The following is a 20,268-nucleotide window of genomic DNA, read 5'->3' on the forward strand; positions in this document are numbered from 1 at the left end:
GTGCGCAGGTCCGGCAGTCACAGCAGCTCCGACCCACTCATTGTTCCCCCTCCTCGAGACAAGGTTTCCAGGCAACCGGCTGACAGCTCCGGCCAGAGCGAGCAGCCTCTCGGTGATTTTTTTCTCCCCCGGCCCTGGACTGCGCATGTCCAAGAGAGGCGAGGGAAAGGCCACCCCCTGACCTTCCTGCTGAGGCGTTGACCAATGCGAAGAGTTAGGACCGGAAGGACTCTCCTCCTCCAGCCAATCAGCGCGAGCTTTGTGTGTGAATGGAGATTGAACATCACACTGTCTGATACCTCCTCCTGTCTCTAACATTTGTGAGCAAAACACTTTCTTTTCTCATTCTGGCCTTCAGTTGGTCCCTTGCTGCAACTGAACGGAAAGGAAGTGAATCCAGGGAGGGTGCAGACTCTGCAAAGCTTGGCCCAGGTCTCTCTCTCTTTCTCTTAAAGACAGTGATGTGGAGATGCCGGCGTTGGTCTGCGGTGAGCACAGTACGAAGTCTTACAACACCAGGTTAAAGTCCAACAGGTTTGTTTCGATGTCACTAGCTTTCGGAGCGCTGCTCCTTTCTCAGGTGAATGAAGAGGTAGGTTCCAGAAACATATATAGACACAGTCAAAGATGCAAGACAATGCTTTGAATGCGGGCATTTGCAGGTAATTAAGTCTACAGATCCAGAGAGGGGTAATCCCAGGTTAAAGAGATATGAATTATCTCAGGCCAGGACAGTTGGTAGGATTTCGCAAACCCTGGCCAGATGGTGGGGGTGGGTGGGGGTCAATGTACTGCGACATGAATCCAAGGTCCCGGTTGAGGCCATACTCATATGTGCGGAACTTGGCAATAAGTTTCTGTTCGGCGATTCTGCATCGTCGCGCATCCTGAAGGCCACCTTGGAAAACGCTTACCCGGAGATCAGAGGCTGAATGCCCTTGACTGCTGAAGTGTTCCTCGACTGGAAGGGAACATTCCTGCCTGGTGATTGTTGCGCGATGTCGCTTCATCCATTGTCGCAGGGTCTGCTTGGTCTTGCCAATGTACCATGCTTCGGGACATCCTTTCCTGCAGCGTATGAGGTGGATAACATTAGCCGAGTCGCACGAGTATGTACTCGCGTGTAATGGTGGTACCCATGTCGATGATCTGGCACATCTTGCAGAGATTGCCATGGCAGGGTTGTGTGGTGTCGTGGTCACTGTTCTGAAGGTTGGTAGTTTGCTGCAAACAATGGTTTGTTTGAAGTTGCACGGTTGTTTGAAGGCAAGTAGTGGGGGTGTGGGGATGACCTTGGCAAGATGTTCGTCTTCATCGATGATATGTTGAAGGTTGTGAAGAAGATGTTGTAGTTTCTCCGCTCCGGGGAAATACTGGATGACGAAGGGTACTCTGTCTGTTGTGTCCCATGTTTGTCTTCTGAGGAGGTTGGTGCGTTGTTTTGCTATGTCGCGTTGGAACTGTCGATCGATGAGTCGAGCGCCATGTCCCATTCGTACGAGAGCATCTTTCTGCATCTGTAGATGTCAGTTACGCTCCTCGTCTGAGTAGATCCTGTGTATAGGAGGGCTTGTCCATAGGGAATAGCTTCTTTAATATGTTTAGGTTGGAAGCTGGAGAAGTGGAGCATTGTGAGGTTATCCGTGGGATTGCGGTAAAACAAAGTGCTGAGGTGACCATCCTTGATGGAGATGAGTGTGTCCAAGAATGCAACCGATTTTGGAGAGTAGTCCATGGTGAGTCTGATGGTGGGATGGAACTTATTGATGTCATCATGTAGACGTTTCAGTGATTGTTCGCTGTGGATCCAAAGGAACAAAATGTCAATGTATCTGGTGTATAACGTTGGTTGATGGTCCTGTGCGGTGAGGAGGTCTTGTTCAAACTTGTGCATGAAGATGTTGGCATATTGAGGTGCGAATCTGGTCCCCGTGGCTGTTCCGTGTGTTTGGATGAAGAACTTGTTGACTAAGGTGAAGCTGTTGTGATCCAGAATGAAGCGGATGAGTTGCGGAATTGCATCTGGAGATTGGCAGTTAATGGTGTTGAGTACTGAGGCTGTTGCAGCAATGCCGTCGTCATGGGGGATGCTGGTGTAGAGTGCCGAGACGTCCATTGTGACGAGGAATGTTCCTGGTTCGATTGGCCCATGGGTGCAGAGTTTCTGTAAGAAGTCCGCCATATCGCGACAGAAGCTGGACGTTCCTTGTACGATGGGTTTCAAAGATGCCCTCGATGTAGCCAGAGAGGTTCTCACACAGGGTCCCATTGCCTGACACGATAGGCATGCCTGGTGTGTTGGACTTGTGTATTTTCGGGAGGCAGTAGAGATCTCCAACGCGGGGAGTATGTGGGAAGAGAGGACGTAGGGTGCTCTGAAGGTCTGGATCCAAGGTCTTGATCAGTCTATTGAGTTGGCGGGTGTGTTCCTTGGTCGGATCTGCAGGTAATGTCTGACGTGTTCCTGGTTGTTGAGTTGTCGGTACACTTCTTTGCAGTAGTCCGTTCTGTTCAGTATGATGGTGGCCCCTCCTTTGTCTGCTGGTTTGATGACTATGTTGCGGTTGGTCTTCGAACGTGGATGGCATTGCGTTGTGCTTGGGTGATGTTCGGGGCTGTCTTGTGAATGCGACTGATGAATCTGGCATTGACGCAACTCCTGACGACTTGAGCATACATGTCGAGTCTAGGGCAGCGACCTTCCGGAGGGTCCAATTCAACCCTTTCCTCTTCGGTTGCCGCACCGCAGTCTTTCACCGAATGAAGATTGAGCTTTACACAGACTGAAACTTCCCCGAATGAAGATTGAGCTTTACACAGACTGAAACTTCCCCTGTCTCCAACATCTGTGAGTAAAACACTTTCTTTTCTCCCCCTTTCCATTTCTTTTCTCATTTTGACCTTCAATTAGTGACATGCAGCAACTGAAGGGAAAGGAAGTGAATCCAGGGAAGGTGCAGACTCTGGAAAGCTTGATCCACGTCGCTCTCTTAAAAACATTGACATCCTTTACTCCCTCAGCTTCATAGAATCATAGAATTTACAGTGCAGAAGGAGCCCATCGAGTCTGCACCGGCCCTTAGAAAGAGCACCCCAGTTAAGCCCACGCCTCCACCCTATCCCTGTAACCCAGTGAACCGACCTAACCTTTTGGACACTAAGGGGAAATTTAGCATGGCCAATCCACCTAACCTGCACATCTTTGGACTGTGGGAGGAAACCACAGCACCCGGAGGAAACCCACACAGACACGGGGAGAAAGCGCAAACTCCACACAGACAGTCATCCGAGGCCACAATTGAACCTGGGTCCCTGAACTGTGAGGTAGCAGTGCTAACCACTGTGCCACCCGTGCCGCCCTTGATACATTTGTTTGTCTGGCTAAAAGGATGGTCAGTTTTCTAATGTTCATGATTAAATGGCTGGTTTCCCCAGGAGATGGTTGACATTTAAGGGGGACAATAAATTACTATCAGACGGAGATATGTCCAGTGTTGTTAGATGGTGCAGATTAGATATATTATTTATGGTTCAGTAATAAAGTACTTTTATTATTATTTCTAGCCTTGTAATATTGTGCTGTAGCTACATTATATATTTCCAGTCATCTCTTCCCTCAGGGTTGTTAGTCTCTGGATTTCTCTTCCACGGGGACCAGTGGAGGCTTGGGGGTAGTTAAATATATTCATGGATGAGTGGATGAGTTAGACAGATTTTTAATATATATATTTTTTTAAACCATTTTTTAAACAATGAATGCAGCAGCGTAACAGAAAAACTGGTGGAAAATGGTCACAGAGCAGAACAAGAGCTATTGCCGCATAAATACAACACATTGCAGAATTAATTTGGAACAGGATATTTGAGGGACCTTTAGATGAAATGCCAGATCAGTGAACAACCAGTTAACAGGTTAACATAGTGAGTGGGGAAAGAGGGTAAGATTATATAAAAACGGAGGATAACGATGCAGGTCGCACACCCCAATATATTATAAAACAGACTATAGTCAAATTCAAATGAATAACAGAACAGAGATGACATAGAATTTATATAGTGCAGAAGGAGGCCATTTGCCCCTTCAAATCTGCACTGACCCGCGGAAAGAACACTTCAATAAGATCCACTCTCTGCCCTATCCCTGTAACCTTGTGCATTAATTATGGTCAACCCACCTAACCCTCCTGGTGATTGGAGCTGAACAAACTTGAGGCGAGGTTACTTTTTGTTCCAGATCAATGTGCTAATTGTTGCAGTAATTTCTTTAACACCTCTTTGGACACTAAGGAGAAATTCAGCATGATCAATCCACTTTAACTGCACATCTTTGGACTGTGGGAGGAAAACGGAGCACTCAGAGGAAACACACGCAGACACGGAGAATGTCTATCTTCACACAGACAGCCACTCAAGGAATCAAACCTGGGTCCCTGGTGCTGTGAGGCAGCAGTGCTACCCACTGTGCCCCACTCCTGGCCAAAGTTAAATTGAATTCACGCATGGAAAGCCCAGGAGGAACAAGTCAGTCAAATTGGAGCGTATGTATTTAAGATAGGAGTCCCATACTTTACCCAATGCATCAGACTCGGAATGAAGTACAGACATTAAAAATTGCATGGAGATGCATTCCATAATCAACCTATCCCAGTTTTGGATAGAGGGAGACCTGACTGGTCTGCTTCTGTATTGAGCCAGATGGATGTTGGGTCCATCCTAACCCAATCTCTTATGAACCGAAGACGAGAGGCCAATTAATAAAACTTGATATTCAGGAGACCCAACCTTCCCTTAGCTCCTGGTGATTGGAGCTGAACAAACTTGAGGCGAGGTTTATTTTTGTTCCGGATAAATGTGCTAATTGTTCCATTAATTTCTTTAACAACAGCAGTACAGGCAGCATCTGCAGAGGGTACAGCAGTCTGGGCAACACATTCATTTTAATGAAGACAATCCTCCCTCACCATGAAATCGGAAGAGCCGACCACTGGGCAAGGTCCCACCTAATAGTCACCATCAGCTGTGGAAAGTTGGCCCCATATAGCTGTCTGAAAGAGGGGGGTAATTGACATGCCCAGATATTTAAATCCCATGGGGAACCATCTGAAGGGTAACTTAGCAAGAAAAGAGGGCTTACCCTTGAAGCCCCCCCCCCCCCCCCCCCCTTCAAACAAGCCAAGTATTTGGTTGGCTTATCCCCAAACTCGTACAACGTCTGCCTCACAAACTCTCAACTTTTCTCAACCTGCTGAGTCAACAGGGAGTCCAAAGGCACTCTTGCTGCGTTAACCTCCTTCAGCAATAGTTTACTAGGAGCCTTCTTATAATTCTCTTCCGCCTTCGCGAAACAAACCTCCAGACGCCACTGGTTCTCCAGAATGCTGCACTTTTTATTAGCAGTGAGTTTTACACGTCTCCCACAAAATGGAGTGGTAAATACCAGGGGTCGAATTAACCGAAAGGAAGAACTTAAACTCTTCCGTAAAGTGCGTCGTAAATGATGTAGCTCCTTTCAGGGAGGCTCCAAACCTCCATATTCTCGACCTGGGGGTGAGCCCTCGAGCAGAAACTGCAGACAAACGGGGGAAGGTCTGCGATTACGATGCTCCCTGTGATGCAAGTGGACACCAGGTGTAGGATCGTCCTCGGCACAAACAAATTGTCGTTTCTAGTATGACATTGATGTGGGGCTGGAAAGAAGGTAAAATCTCTGCTCCTTGGGTACAAAGTTCTCTAAACATCCACATAACCCACCTCCTCACTGTTATGATCCCGGACCAGGCCCGAACAGTGGCTCGGATACTGGACACAAACCCCAATATTTTATTTGTGTTTTGTCAGACTGTGAGAAAAGGATATCTCACTCCAGGAGTGATTTCACACAAAATAGGGCTGTGCTACAGGAAAACAAACTTTATTACTGACACAATATTAAAATATGTTTAACATCACACCAGAAAACAGCTGACAATTAGCCCTTAAACAATGCTAATCAATACAGTGAATACAGTAACCCTTAACTGCTACCTTTATTCCCACTCAAACAACAAAAACACCATCTCAGCTCTCAATCCACCATTAAACACAGTTAGACCTCAGCAAAACCTGCTTTACAGGTTCTTTGAGAAAGAGAGATCTTGTGTCACCACTTTAAAGAAAAGATCTGAATCCTGTCAGAACCATGAAGAAACTTGGGAAGCTGTTTCAGCTTGTTTCAGCTCGCCTTCTAATGACACTCTTCTGAACTGCTTGGAAAGAAACTGCAAATCTAGCTACAGACATATATTTTCAACTGAACTGAGATGCTTGACCTCTGCTCACATCTTGAACTAATCCTCAACTAAAACACTGCTTTGCTGCAAAAAGCCTGAAACCGTTGTTCCTCCCAGTAATGACATCATTTTACAAGCTGAAATCTAATTAACTCCACAAGGAATCCCCTCGATCTCCATTAGCCCACGTTTTTTACGATGCTTTAACTGCACCTCTGGCTCCAAAATTTAGTTGTCTTTCAAACTAGGATTTCTTTAAGAAACATGACTGCAGAAGTCACACACACTAACTCCGGCTTTTAATCCTTACTGCACCAAATACCGAGAATACAATATCTCCAAAATTCTCAGTCTTCAAATCACAAGCAGAGGCCAACGGGTTTGATCCTGACCCCGGGTCACTATCTGTGTGGAGTTTCCACATTTTCCCCATGTTTCCATGGGTCTCACCCCCACAACCCAAAAAGATGTGCAGGGTAGGTGAATTGGCCACGCTAAATTGCCTCTTAATTGGTAAAAAAAGCATTGGATACTCTCAATATATTTTTTTTAAATGATGGGGAACGAGTCCGGATGAGAGCCTGAGTTAGTCTGAGCTGCAAACCATCCCTCCAAATCCTTGCCCTTCGTGGATTTAACGAAGGCCAGGGCTGCAGTCAGATTATCAAAAGACTTGACGGAGTTGCCAGATACAATTTTCAGGGTCTCCGGATAAAGCGACATAATTCACTCCCACAGCCTTGAGTTCCCTTCAAACTTCACCGAAGCCTTGATGCTCCGTTTGCGTTGCTGCCGAAAAGTCCCGGAAGAAGGAAAAACTTACTCCCTCATGGAGCCAGGTCCCACCTCACATTACCCGTCTCCAGGAACTTCTGGTGATCTTTCAAGTTGTGGAAGTGAATGATTACAGGCCTGGGATGAAAACTATCCCTCAGGCTCAAAGACAGGATACGATGCCCGTTCTAATTTGAAACACCCAGGCTTCACATCCAGCTTGGGAAAACGTGGCAGCCGGTCCTCGAAGAACCTAATGGGAGCCTTACCCTCCACACCTTCTGGCAGGCCGACGACGCGAATGTTCTTTCTCTGACCCTCAGTACTCCAAGTCCTCCAGGACCTCTGCCACGTCACTAAGACAGTTTGCCAAGGATTGAAGTTTTGCCTCAGCCGAGGAGGCATCTTGCTCAAAAGTTCAAGATTCTCTCCTCCGGATCATCGAGCCTCTTCATGGTATTTTACAGCTCGGCCACATAAGCTCACAGATATTGAGTCAGCACAGGCAGCCTCTAGTCAATCATCATTTTCACCACCTCCGAGAGCGCGGGGTCAAGAAACCTCCTGAAGGTCAGGCCGCCATGTTGAAAAGGCGGCTCTGCCCCTGCTGAATCCTGCGCTCTTTTATCGACTGATTTCATAAGGTTCTTCGGCATAATCTCACCAAACCTTACCCCTCAAGTCTTTCAGGGATATGAGAACAAATATTAATTCAAGGATGAGGTAGATGAGTGCTGGCCAATCAGGATAAATGATGGATTCTAGGCGAGTGGCACCAGAACCTGCGGAAAAGCAGCTACTCCCACATCCGCCTCGCGTGGACCCCCCAGACAGATTTCTGATTGACGAGACAGTCAAGGGTTCTAGGGAACAGGCAGAAAAATGGAGATGGGGATGTGGTGAAGCTTTGGAATTCTCTACCCCAGAGAACTGTGGAGCCTCAGTTATCGAGTATTTTCAAGACAGAGATTGATAGGTTTCTAGATATTGAAGATAGCGAGGGATATGGGGATAGTATGGGAAAATGGTGCTGAGGTAGATCAGCCAATGATCTCATTGAATGGTTGAGCAGGCTTGATGGGTCGAATGGCCAAATACAGCTCTTATTTATTCTGATCTCTGTGTCCAGTTCAGGAAGCGGTGAACATGAATCTGTCAATCGGCCTGAATCAGCACCTTCAGGAGAATTGGGAGGGATAATATTAGATACAGCAGAGTGAGACTGGAGGGAGAGTGTGTGGGATGGAGATTTACAGTTACGGGGGAACAAGAGAGAAAAGAAAAATTGTCTGTTTTGAATTTCTATCCTGTCTTAAAGTGCTGACTTCTGTAAATTGTTTTTCCAGGATATTAGAAGAGGAGGAGATACAGACAGAAATCTAAAAGGTCACGTGGCGATTTGACAGAGTTACTCAATTCATCGTCCTGAATATCACGGCCTTTGAATCTAGAAGGAGAAATGTTTGCCCGATCTGTCAACTTTAAAAGATTTTAAACATCAGTGTGACTGGAAAAGCACCGAGACACACACACCCAAGTGAGAGTGTTCCAGAGCACTGACTGTGGAAAGAGCTTTAACCAGTTACACAGCCTGAAAAAACATCACACCATTCACCGCGGGGAGAAACCGTACACTTGTTCTGTGTGTGGACAAGGCTTTGGCTGATTGTCCAACCTGGAGAGACATGAGGAGACCCAAAACATGGGGAAACCATGGAAATGTTGGGACTGTGGGAAGGGATTCAGAGTCCCATCTAAACTGGAGATCCATCGACGCATTCACACTGGGGAGAGGCCATTCACCTGCTTTGTGTGTGGGAAGGGATTCACTGAATTATCCAGCCTGAAGCCACACCAGCGAGCCCACACTGGGGAAAAGCCTTTCACTTGCTCCCAGTGTGAGAAGGGATTTGCTCGTCTATCCAACCTGAAGAGTCACCAGTGTGTTCACTCTGGGGAGAGGCCGTTCACCTGCTCTCACTGTGGGAATGCATTCACCCGGTTATCCAACCTGCAGAGACACCAGCGAGTTCACACTGGGGAGAGGCCGTTCACCTGCCCTCAATGTGGGGAGGGATTCTCTGAGTTATCCAGCTTGAAGTCACACCAGCGAATTCACACTGGGGAGAAGCCATTCACCTGCTCTCTGTGTGGGAAGGGATTCAGACATTCGTCCACCCTGCCGAAACATCACCGAGTTCACACTGGGGAGAGGCCATTCACCTGCTCTCAGTGTGGCAAGAGATTCAGTGATTCATCCAACCTGCAGAGACATCAGCGAATTCACACAGTGGAGAGGCCGTTCACCTGCTCTGATTAGGGAGGAATTCAGCGATCCATCCCAGCTGCCTCGACGGTGGCGAGTTCATCTGCACCCAATGTGGGAACTGATTTTGTGATTCATCACACCTGCTGAGACACCAACAAGTTCAAAGTGATTACAGGGTTGGATTCTGCTGTTATTGTTTCTGTTCTCAGTTCAATGCAGCATGGCATTTCATTCATTCTGTCAGTTGGTCAATGGGGAGGGTCGGAGGGTTTCTTTCTGCTGGGCTGGCCGGTCTCACGACTTTGCCTCCAGTGGGCTGATGCTCTTTGAGCCTTGTGGCAAATACTTGGTTTCAGTTTTCACGAGGATCACAGAGTGAAAGGGTGTTTGGAAGTTAAAGGTTTATTAATTTTGCAGTTCTGTTTGGAAGTACCCCAATGCGGCCATGTTGCCATGAAGATGGGCTAAGGTGGGTATACGGTTACTCTGTTTAATTCATCTGGGTGTTTCTCACAGAAGGAAACTGCCAAGGTCTGAGGAATAAGTTGTATGTGGTAGATTGGGTACTTACAATAAACGTTAGACAGGCAAGCACAGCATTTCAGGATGTGTTACATAGTTACATAAAATATCGATTCTTTTAAGAAGCCTGAGGACTGGGAACTTGTTTCAGAATTTAGCAAAGGAGGACCAAGAAACTGATAAAGAGAAAATAGAATATGAGAGCAAACTGGTGAGAAACATAAAAACCGACTGGAAAAGCTCCTATATATAGGAATGTGAAAAGAAAAAGATTAGCAAAGACCAATGTGGGTCCATTCCAGGCAGAGACAGGAGAGTTTATGATGGGGAATAAGGAAATGGCAGAGAAACTAAACAATGTGAGTCTGTTTCACAGAGGAAGATACAGAAATTGTCCCCAAAACACTAGAGAACCAAGGAACTAGTGAGCACGAGGAACTGAAAGAGATTCGTATTAGTGAAACAGCAGTACTGGAGAAATTAATGTGATTGAAAGCTAATAAATCTCCAAAAGCTGCTGCTCTACATCCCAGAGCGTTGAAAGTGGCGGCTGTAGAGATAGTGGATACATTTGTGATCATCTTTCAAAATTCTGTAGATTCTGGAATGGCTCCTGCAGATTGGAAGGTGGTAAATGTAACCCCACTATTTAAGGAGGGAGAGAGAAAACAGGGAACCACAGACCCATTAGCCTGACATCAGTCGGAGGGAAAATGCTACAATCTATTATAAAGGATGTGATAACATACGAATTAGGAGCTGGAGTAGACCACTTGGCCCCTCGAGCCTGCTCCACCATTCAATAAGTTCCCGGCTGATCTGATTGTAACCTCAACTCCACAGAGGCCCCTTAGAAAATACATCTGGGGAGATAGTTATGGGGTACAAGGAAATGGCAAAGGAGTTAAACAGATATTTTGCATCAGTGTCGAATATTCCATTAATGCTAAATAAATATGGGTAAGGAATTAAATACCATCACTAGAGATGTAGTAAAAACAAAGAAAAGTACATCACAGGAACAGGCCTTTCGGCCATCCAAGCCTGTGCCGATCATGATGTGCTAACTAATAAAAAAACTTTCTACCCTTACTCGGTCCGTATCCCTCTACTTCCTCCCGATTCATGTACCCATCCAGTTGCCTCTTAAATGTTGCTAATGTGCCTGCTTCCACCACAACCTCTGGCAGCCGTTCCAGGCACCCACCAGTCTCTGTGTGAGAAACCTACCTCGCACATCTCTCTTAAACTTTCCCCCTTTCACCTTGATCCTGTAACCCCTGGTGATTGACACTTCACCATTGGAAATAGCCTCTGACTATCCACCCTGTCTATGCCTCTCACTATTTTGTAGACCTCTATCAGGTCTCCCCTCAGTCTCCGTCTTTCCAGTGAAAACTATCCTGGTTTATTCAACCTCTACTCATAGCCAAGAACCTGGAGACCAGGCAACATCCTGGTGAACCTTCTTTGCACTCTCTCCAAAGCTTCCACATCCTGAAAATGTGGTGACCAGAACTGCATGCAATACTCCAAATGCAACGTAACCAAGGTTTTATATAGCTGCAACATGATTTTCCAGCTCTTGTACTCGCTGCACCGGCTGATGAAGACAAGCATTCCATATGCCTTCTCAATCACCTTGGCCACCTGTGTTGCCACTTCTAGGGAACTGTGGACCTGCACGCCCAAATCCCTCTGTATGTTAATGTTGCTAAGGGTTCTGCCATTTACAGTATAATTCATACCTAGATTTGATAGTCCAAAATGCATCACCTCGCATTTGTCCGGATTAAATGCCACCTGCCATTTCTGTGCCCAAGTCTCCAATCTATCTACATCCTGTTGTATCCTCTGACAATCCTCAGCACCATCAGCAAATCTGCCAATCTTAGTGTCATCCACAAACTTACTGATCAGACTACCCACATTTTCCTCCAGACCATTTATATATGCTACAAACAACAGAGATCCCAGCATTGATCCATGCGGAACACCACTAGCTACAGATCTCCATTCTGAAAACACCCTTCCACCGCGACTCTCTGTTTCTATAACCAAGCCAGTTCTATATCCATCTAGCCAGCCCATCCCGAATCTCATGTGATTTTAGTTTTTTTTCCAGTCTGCCATGTGGGACTTGTCAAATGCCTTGTCCATACTAATGTCCATATGAACTTCACCCACCGCCCTTCCCTCATCAATTTTCTTTGTCAGCTCTTCAAACAACTCGATCACGTTGGTGAGACATGACCTTCCCCATACAAAACCATGCTGCCTGTCAATAATTAGTCCATTTTCCTCCAAATCTGCATACATCCTGTCCCTCATCTTTTCCAAAAGCTTCCCCACCACTGATGTCAGGCTCACCAGCCAATAATTTGCTGGATTATCCCTGCTTCCTTTCTTAAACAAGGAACAACATTGGCTATTCCCAAGTCCTCTGGAACCTCACCTGTGGTCAAAGAGGATGTGAAGATATCTGTTAAGGCCCCAGCTATTTCTCTCCTTGTCTCCCGCAGTAACCTGGGATAGATCCTATCCGGCCCTGGGGACTTGTCTACCTTAATGCAATTTAGGATACTCAACACTTCCCCCATTGATATATTGACGTTCTCAAGAGCTTTCACACACCTATCTCTGACCTCAACATCCGTCATGTGCTTCTCCCTAATGAACACTGAATACAAAGTACTCCTTACCATTTCACCCACTTCCTGCGGGTCCACGCAGAACTTCCCTCCATTGCCCTTGAGTGGGCCTACTCTTTCTCTTGCTACCCTCTTGCTCCTAATATGTGCATAAAAAGCCTTGGGATTCTCCTTGACCATGTTTGCTTGAGACATTTCATGGCCCCTTTTGGCTGGCCGAATTCCCCGTTTCAGTTCCTTCCTACTTTCACTGTACTCCTCAAGGGCTTTATACTCCTCAAGGGCGTGATCAGTTTTTAGATGCTGAGACCTATCATATGCTTCCTTTTTCCTTTTGACTAAGCTTACAATTTGTCATCCATGGTTCCCGAATCCTGCCATTTCTATCCTTCATTTTTGCGGGGACATGCCTGCCCTGCACTTCAATCAACTGGTCTTTAAAAGCCTCCCACATGTTAGACGTGGATTTGCTCTTAAATAGCCGCTCCCAATCCACATTCCCCTGTTCCTGTCTAATTTGGATGTAATTGGCCCTCTCCAATTAAGCACCCTCACCCGCGGGCCACTCTTATCCTTATCCATGACTACTCAAAATTTTATGGAATTATGGTCACTAAGCCCAGAATGCTCTCCCACTGAAACATTAATCATCTGGCCTGGCTCATTCCGCAATGCCAAGTCTAGTATGGCCCCCTCCCTGGTTGGATTGTCAACATACTGTATGAAAAAGACCTCATGGACACATCTAACAAATTGCTCTCCATCCGAGCCCTGGCTGTAAGTGATTCCCAGTCAATATGGGGGAAGTTAAAGTCACCCATCACAACGACCCTACTTTTTTCACGTTTTCAGTATCTGACTACACAATTGCTCCTCTGTCTCCTGCGGGCTATTGGGAGGTCTATAGTACACTCCCAACATTGTGATTTCACCCTTCCTATTCCTGAGCTCCACCCATAATGCCTCATTGAAAGATCCCTCCAATGTGTCCTCCCTCAACACAGCTGTGATCTGCTCCCTATTCAGCAATGCAACTCCCCCACCTCTTTAGTTTCCCCTTCTGTCCCGTCTAAAACAACGATATCCGGAATGTTAAGCTGCCAGTCCTGTCCCTCTTTTAGCTATTTCTCCCTAATTGCAATTACATCAGAGTTCCATGCAGTAATCCAGGCGCTCAGTTCATCTCTCTCACCTGATATACTTCTTGCATTGAAGCAAATGCACTCCAGACCTACAGTCCCGCTGAGCCCTGCGGCTTCCCTCTGCCTGCTCTAACTCTGCGCTACGTTTATCTCAGTCTCACTTTCCCCCCCAGTCTCTACACTTACTGGCCTGCTGTTCCCGTTCCCACCACCCTGCCAAACTAGTTTTAGAGGCAAATAATGAGGCAAACGGCAGACAAGTCCCCTGGTCCTAATGGCTTGCATCCTAGGATCAGAAAAGAAATGGCTACAGAGATAGTGGATGCACTGGTTGTGATTTTCCAAAAATCCTTGGATTCTGGAGAAGTACCGGAGGATTGGAGAACTGTCAATGTGACCCCACTATTCAAAAAGGGATTGTGGCAAAAAGCGGGTAAATATAGGCCAATTAGCCCAACATTTATTGTTGGGAAGATTTTGGAAGCAGTAATTAAGGAAGTAATAGTAGGACATTTAGAAAATGATAATCTAATCAAACAGAGTCAGCATGGCTTTGTGAAAGGGAAAACGTGTCTGACTAATTTAGCAGCGTTTTTCGAGGAAGTCTCAATCAGAGTGGATAGAGGGGGACCAGTAGATGTGTTTGGTGTATTTAAACTTCCAGAAGGTGTTCAACAAGGTATCTCACAAAAGGTAAAGTCATAAGATAAGAGCCCATGGTGTTGGAACTCGTATATTGGGATAGATAGAGAATTGGCTAATGGCACAAAACAATGATTGGGGGCACAGCGACCTATAACTATTGGGGTTCCACAGGGATCAGTCCTGGGATCGCAACTGTGTACAATTTATATTAATGACTTGGAAGGACGCGAACGTACTGTGCCCAAATTTGAAGACAACACAAAAAAGGTGGACAGGTAAGTTGCGAGGGGGGTACAAACAGTTTGCAAAGAGATATTGAGAGGTTAAGTAAGTGGACAAAAAGTTGAAAATGGAGTATAATGTGGGAAAATGTGAAGTTGTTCATTTTGGAAGGGAGAACAAAAGAACATTATTTAAATGGAGAAAAACTGCAGATATCTGCAACACAAAGGGACTTGGGGGAACTTGTGCACGAAACACAGAAAGCTAGCAGACAGGTGCAGCAGGTAATCAGGAAGGCTAATGGAATGTTGGCCCTGATTCCAAGGGGGTTGGAGTATAAGAGTCGGGATGTCTTGCTGCAGCTGTACAAGGTGCTGGTGAGACCACAACTGGAGAACTGAGCAGTTTTGATCCCCTTATTTAAGGAAAGATATTATTTCATTGGAAGCTGTTTGGAGAAGGTTCAGTTGGATGAATCCCGATAAGGAGGGATTGTCATAGAGCAAAGATTAAACAGGTTGGAATTTGGAAGAATAAGAGGTAATCTCATTGAAACATACAGAATTCTTAAGGGGCTTAATTGGGTAAATGCTGAGAGGATGTTTCCCCTAACGGGAGAGTCTAGGACCAGCGGGCATAGTCTCAGAATAAAGAGATGTCAATTTAACACTGAGATGAGGAGGAATTTCTTCTTTGAGGGTTGTGCGTTTTTGGAACTGTGAGAGCTGTGGGGACAGAGTCTTTGTGTATATTTAAAGCTGCAATAGATTCTTGATCAGTGAGGGAATGAAGGCTTACAGGGAAAGGGCAGGAAAGTGGACAAGAGAAATGTTGGAGCAGCCATGATTGAATGGCGGGGAGGCATGATGGGCCGAATAACCTACTCCTGTTCCTATTTCTTATGGTATTATGGTCTAACTCCCCTTTCGCCCCCTTGCTTAACAAGAATCTATCCAGCTCTGCCTTTAAAGTATTCAAAGACTCTGCTTCCACTGCCCTTTGAGGAAGAGAGTTCCAAAGACTCCCAACCCTCTTGAGAGAAAAAAGTTCTCCTCTGCCTTAAATGGACAAGTTATTACTTTTAAAGTGACTCCAATTTCTGTATTGTCCCACAAGAGGAAACATCCTTTCCACATCCATCTTGTCAAGGCCCCTCGGGATCTTAAACGGTTCAATCAAGTCACCTAAACTCCATCGGACACGAGCCCAGTCTGTCCAATCATTCCTCATAAGACCAGCATCCAATTCCAGCTATTAGTCCAGTAAACCTTCTCTGAACTGCTTCCAACACATTTACATCATTCCTTAAATGAGAGCAATACTGTACACAGTGCTCCAGATGTGGTCTCACCAATGTCCTGTATAACTGAAGCATAACCTCCCTTTTGTATTCAATTCCCCTCACAATAAACAATAACATTCTATTAGCTTTCCTAATTACTTGCTGCACCTGTATACTCGCCTTTTGTGATTCATGCTCTCGGACACCCAGATCCCTCTGAGTCTCAGAGCTCTGCAATCTCTCACTAGTTCGATGAGAAGCTTCTTTTCCTTCCGGACAAAATGTACAATTTCACATTTTCCCACATTACACTAATTTTGCTAGATTTTATTCCACTCATTTAAAATATACCTTTCTAACCTCCTTATGTTCTCTTCACAACTTACTTTCCTCCCTATTTTTGTATCATTGAAACATAGGAGCAGGAGTTGGCCATTCAATCGAGTCTGCACTGACATTCAATACGATCATGGCTGATCATCCACTTCAGTGCCTTTTTCCCCATATCAAATAATTTCCCCGTTCTATTCCCGTGTCCCTGTCGCTTTATTTCCCTCAAGTGCCCTTCCAATTTCCTTTGGGAAACATTCCTTCATCTCTGCTTCTCCCTCCCTCATAGGAAGTGAGTTCCAAATATTTCCTACTTTCCTCAAATGTAAACGAGGCTCATAAAGCACCGGAGTCCATTCTGCCCATCATTCCCATGCTAGCTCTTTGGATCAATTATCTAAGTAATTCCACCGCCCTACAAGTCTATTTTCCTAGTTTATTTCCAAGTTTATTTTGAATCCCAACTCGCAACAACTCGTTCTGGTTTTTGTCTAATAATTTCATATACTGTTTGGATTTTCAGGAGCTATTTGAAATGGAGCGAAAGGCACAAAGTCAAGACTCAGATTTTATTGCTGATTGTCGCAAGTGGGCTGAGTTTCATGACTAATTCTAGAAATAGTTTACATTTCTATAGCGTCTTTCATGGCCCACAGATTCTCCTAAAGCTTTTTCCAGTCAATTAAGTACTTTTGAGATGTCAGAAATTGTAGATATGACTCAGTAATAATATTTCATTTTTAAAAACAATCACTCGTCCATCTTCATTGTTTTAGGTAACAAGGCCAAAGAAACCATGTTAAACTCTAACATGTGACTGGACCTTAATTTTAAAAATTAATACTGTTTCAACCAAAACTGCTGAACTAGTGGAAATTGTTTAAACAATTGTTCCAGCATTTTATAAAGCTACAGAACATCATATCATGCTCAGTCTAAGACTCATTGTTCAATCCAGTCAAGGTTAGTAAGAAAGAAAGATATTGCCTTCCACAAAACTGTCTCTTTGAACCAATGTACCTTATATTATCCAACAGTATTAATGAAAGATTACTGTATTAATTGGCTAAAGGTCAGTAACTGTTGACTGAATAAGTAATGAGCCTTAATTGTGTTACAATTAATGAATCAGTAGTTATAGTGAAAGACTGAGTTTTATTTGCTTTCAAAATGTAAAACGTTCATTGCTGTGCATATAAATAATGTGTAATGAAGATAAATGTACTGGCAAGAGAGACCTTCAAGCTCTGATTAGCCTCAACATTTGAAATTGTATGAATAAGGGATTTGTATAGAATCAGATAAAGGAATAGTATGAAACAGTTGTATTGTATTCATAGGATCATAGAATCCCTACAGTGTAGAAGGCCATTCATCCCATCGAGTCTGCGCTGATCCGCTGAATGAGCATCCCACCGAGGCCCACTCCCCCACCCTATCTCCATTACCCCTTAACCCCACATAACCTGCACATCTTTGGACACTAAAGGACAATTTAGCATGGCTGGTCCACCTGACCTGCACATCTTTGGACTGCGGGAGCATCTGGAGGAAACCCATGGGGTGATACAAACTCCACACTGATAGTGACCCAAGGCCGAAATTGAACCCGGGTCCCTGACACTGAGGCAGCAGTGCTAACCACTGTGTCACCCCTGTCAAAGAGAGAAACTGGTGCAGGTAGTTGGGGATCCAATTAAATTGATCCAGTGGCCAAATTGACCAATTGTCATGTTACAACAGGCACAACTCTGACGTGAGGTAATTGTCACTTTGGGGATAAAGGTAGAGGTTCCGAAGGTCTTCCTTGCTGGGCAAGTACTGAAGATTCCCGAGGCCGAGTTCCAAGGAAATTACTGTCAAAGAAGGAGCCAGACTCCTGAGGCTGAATTCCACAAGAATTGGCCTTAATTGTATCCAGATCTCGCCAATGGGAATAGGCCGGTTAGATTGGAAACGGAGGGCAACACGGTGGCACAGTGGGTTCGCCCTGATGCCTCACGGAGCCGAGGTCCCAGGTTCGATCCCGGCTCTGGGTAACTCTGTGTGGAGTTTGCACATTCTCCCCGTGCTTGTGTGGGTTTAGCCCCCACAACCCAAAGATGTGGAGGGTAGGTGGATTGGCTACACTAAATTGCCCCTTAGTTGGAAAAAATGAATTGGGTACTCTAAATTTATATTAAAAAAGAAAAAAAAAGATTGTAAACCGATCGGCGCTTGGTGTCCAATTTCGGACTCTCCTGCGATCTAACTGCCGCACTTGGATTTGCGCCTTGCACATCGAGGGCATTAGATCGTGCCCTGATTTTCATTTGCTGTAAAAATTGTAAAAGCTTAATTGCTGTGCATGTAAAGAAAGTGCAGTGAGGATAAATATACTGGTAAGAGAAACCTTCAAACTCTGATTTGCCTCAACATTTGAAACTGTCTGAATAAGGGATAGTATAGAATCAGATAAAGGGATAGTAAGAAACAGTTTTATTGTATTCCTGTCTAAGATAATGAGAGAAGGTGGAGTCAGTAATTGGGGATCCAATTAAATTAATCTGGTGCCAAATTGACCAATTGTCATGTTACAACAGGCCCAACTCTGATGTGAGGTAATGGCCACTTTGGGGATAAAAGTAGAGGTTTCAAAGGTCTTCCTTGCAGGCTAAGTACTGAAGATTCCCGAGGCTGAGTTCCAAGGAAATTACTGTCAAAGAAGGAGCCAGACTCCAGAGGCTGAATTCCACAAGAATTACTGTCAAAGGAGCCAGAGAGGGTTACGCTTCTACAGACTGATCACCCGCATGAAGTTGTAAAAGTCAATGTCTTAAAGTTATTCAGTAAACCTTTTTCATTTAATAAGCTTCTTTTTTAATTTACCATTCAGAGAATTCTGACTTTGCTTTAATTGGTTAAAGTCTTGTCTGAACCAAAGTGAATTTATGAAATGGTAGGTTGGGTGGTGTGGCTGAAAACAATTAAGTTCCAGATAACAAGATCAGATAACATAAATCTTCAATTTAAAAACTTGCATTTCTATAGCGCCTTTCACAACCACAGGACGTCCCAAAGTGCTTTACAACCAATGAAGTACTTTTGAAGTATAGTCACGGTTGTAATGTCGGAAACGCAGCTGCCAATTTACACACAGCAAGATCCCACACACAGCAACGTGATAATGAACAGATGATGTGTTTTTAGTGATGTTGATTGAGGGATAAATATTGACCAAGAAATAGTGGCTGTGGGAACTTTCACATCCACCTGAAAGGGGCAGACAGGGCCTCAGTTCAACATCTTATTTGAAAGAAGGCTGTTCTGAAAGTGCAGCACTCCCTCAGTGCTGGGACAAGGAACGTTGGATGTGATTTTTGTCTTCAAGTCCCTGGACTGGGATTTGAACCCACAACCTTCTGACCCAGAGGTGAGAGAGCTGCCCACTGAGGCACGGCTAACACTATAACAATACAAAGTTAGAAAGGGAAAGTTACCCTTTAAAATCCTCACCCTTTGCCTCCAGTGCCTAAATCTAATAATAAAAACCCCAGTATAAATAACATGGATTTGACTGACAAATGTTGAGGTGTTGGTTTCGAGCCACAAGTTTCGACTTCCCATTTGAGCCTCGGGCACCTTCCTGTCTTTTGTAAAGGCCCCGAAGAATCCAGCACGAGTTTTAAGGATTCAAAATAATAAAGTTTATTTACTATAACAATATATACATAGTCGTAGCAGTAACTTCCCTTGCTACCTTCTCCTTCCTCCTGGTTCCTGGACTGGCCAGCTTATTTATAGTAGGAGTTTCTCCGCCCCCCTCATTGGGGAAGTTCATACTCCCATAGGATTGTGGGATAATCATTAGTCCCCAGCCAATCATCAGTAGGCAGGTTATAACACTGTCTCTCTATTGCTCATGTCAAAATTAAAGTGTTTACTTTGGCAGAAGGAATCGGGAAGCAAAACCATATTTAAATGGAGAGAGATTGCAATAGTTTTTTTTTAAATCTTTTATTAAAGCATTTGTATATACATTAAACAGAACAAAAACCTCATAAATAAATAATACCCGACTGCCCCACCCTCCCTGCCGTACCCATGCACCCATCCTGTCTTCCCCATTCTAACCCTTTAACTCTCCTCCCCCCCCCCCCCCCCCCTGAAGAAGCCAATAAAC

General features: G+C 44.9%; 1 long non-coding RNA gene across 1 annotated transcript; it reads left to right on the forward strand.

Moving 5' to 3' along the window:
- The first annotated feature begins 15 nt into the window (after positions 1–15).
- LOC140420192 (uncharacterized) lies at positions 16–17,035 on the forward strand. Its single transcript, XR_011946221.1, has 2 exons — positions 16–534; positions 8,390–17,035. It is a non-coding gene; the product is annotated as an uncharacterized lncRNA (long non-coding RNA).
- The last annotated feature ends 3,233 nt before the right edge of the window (positions 17,036–20,268 follow it).

This window comes from Scyliorhinus torazame, chromosome 5 (genome assembly GCF_047496885.1).
Source record: "Scyliorhinus torazame isolate Kashiwa2021f chromosome 5, sScyTor2.1, whole genome shotgun sequence".
Taxonomy (NCBI): domain Eukaryota; kingdom Metazoa; phylum Chordata; class Chondrichthyes; order Carcharhiniformes; family Scyliorhinidae; genus Scyliorhinus; species Scyliorhinus torazame.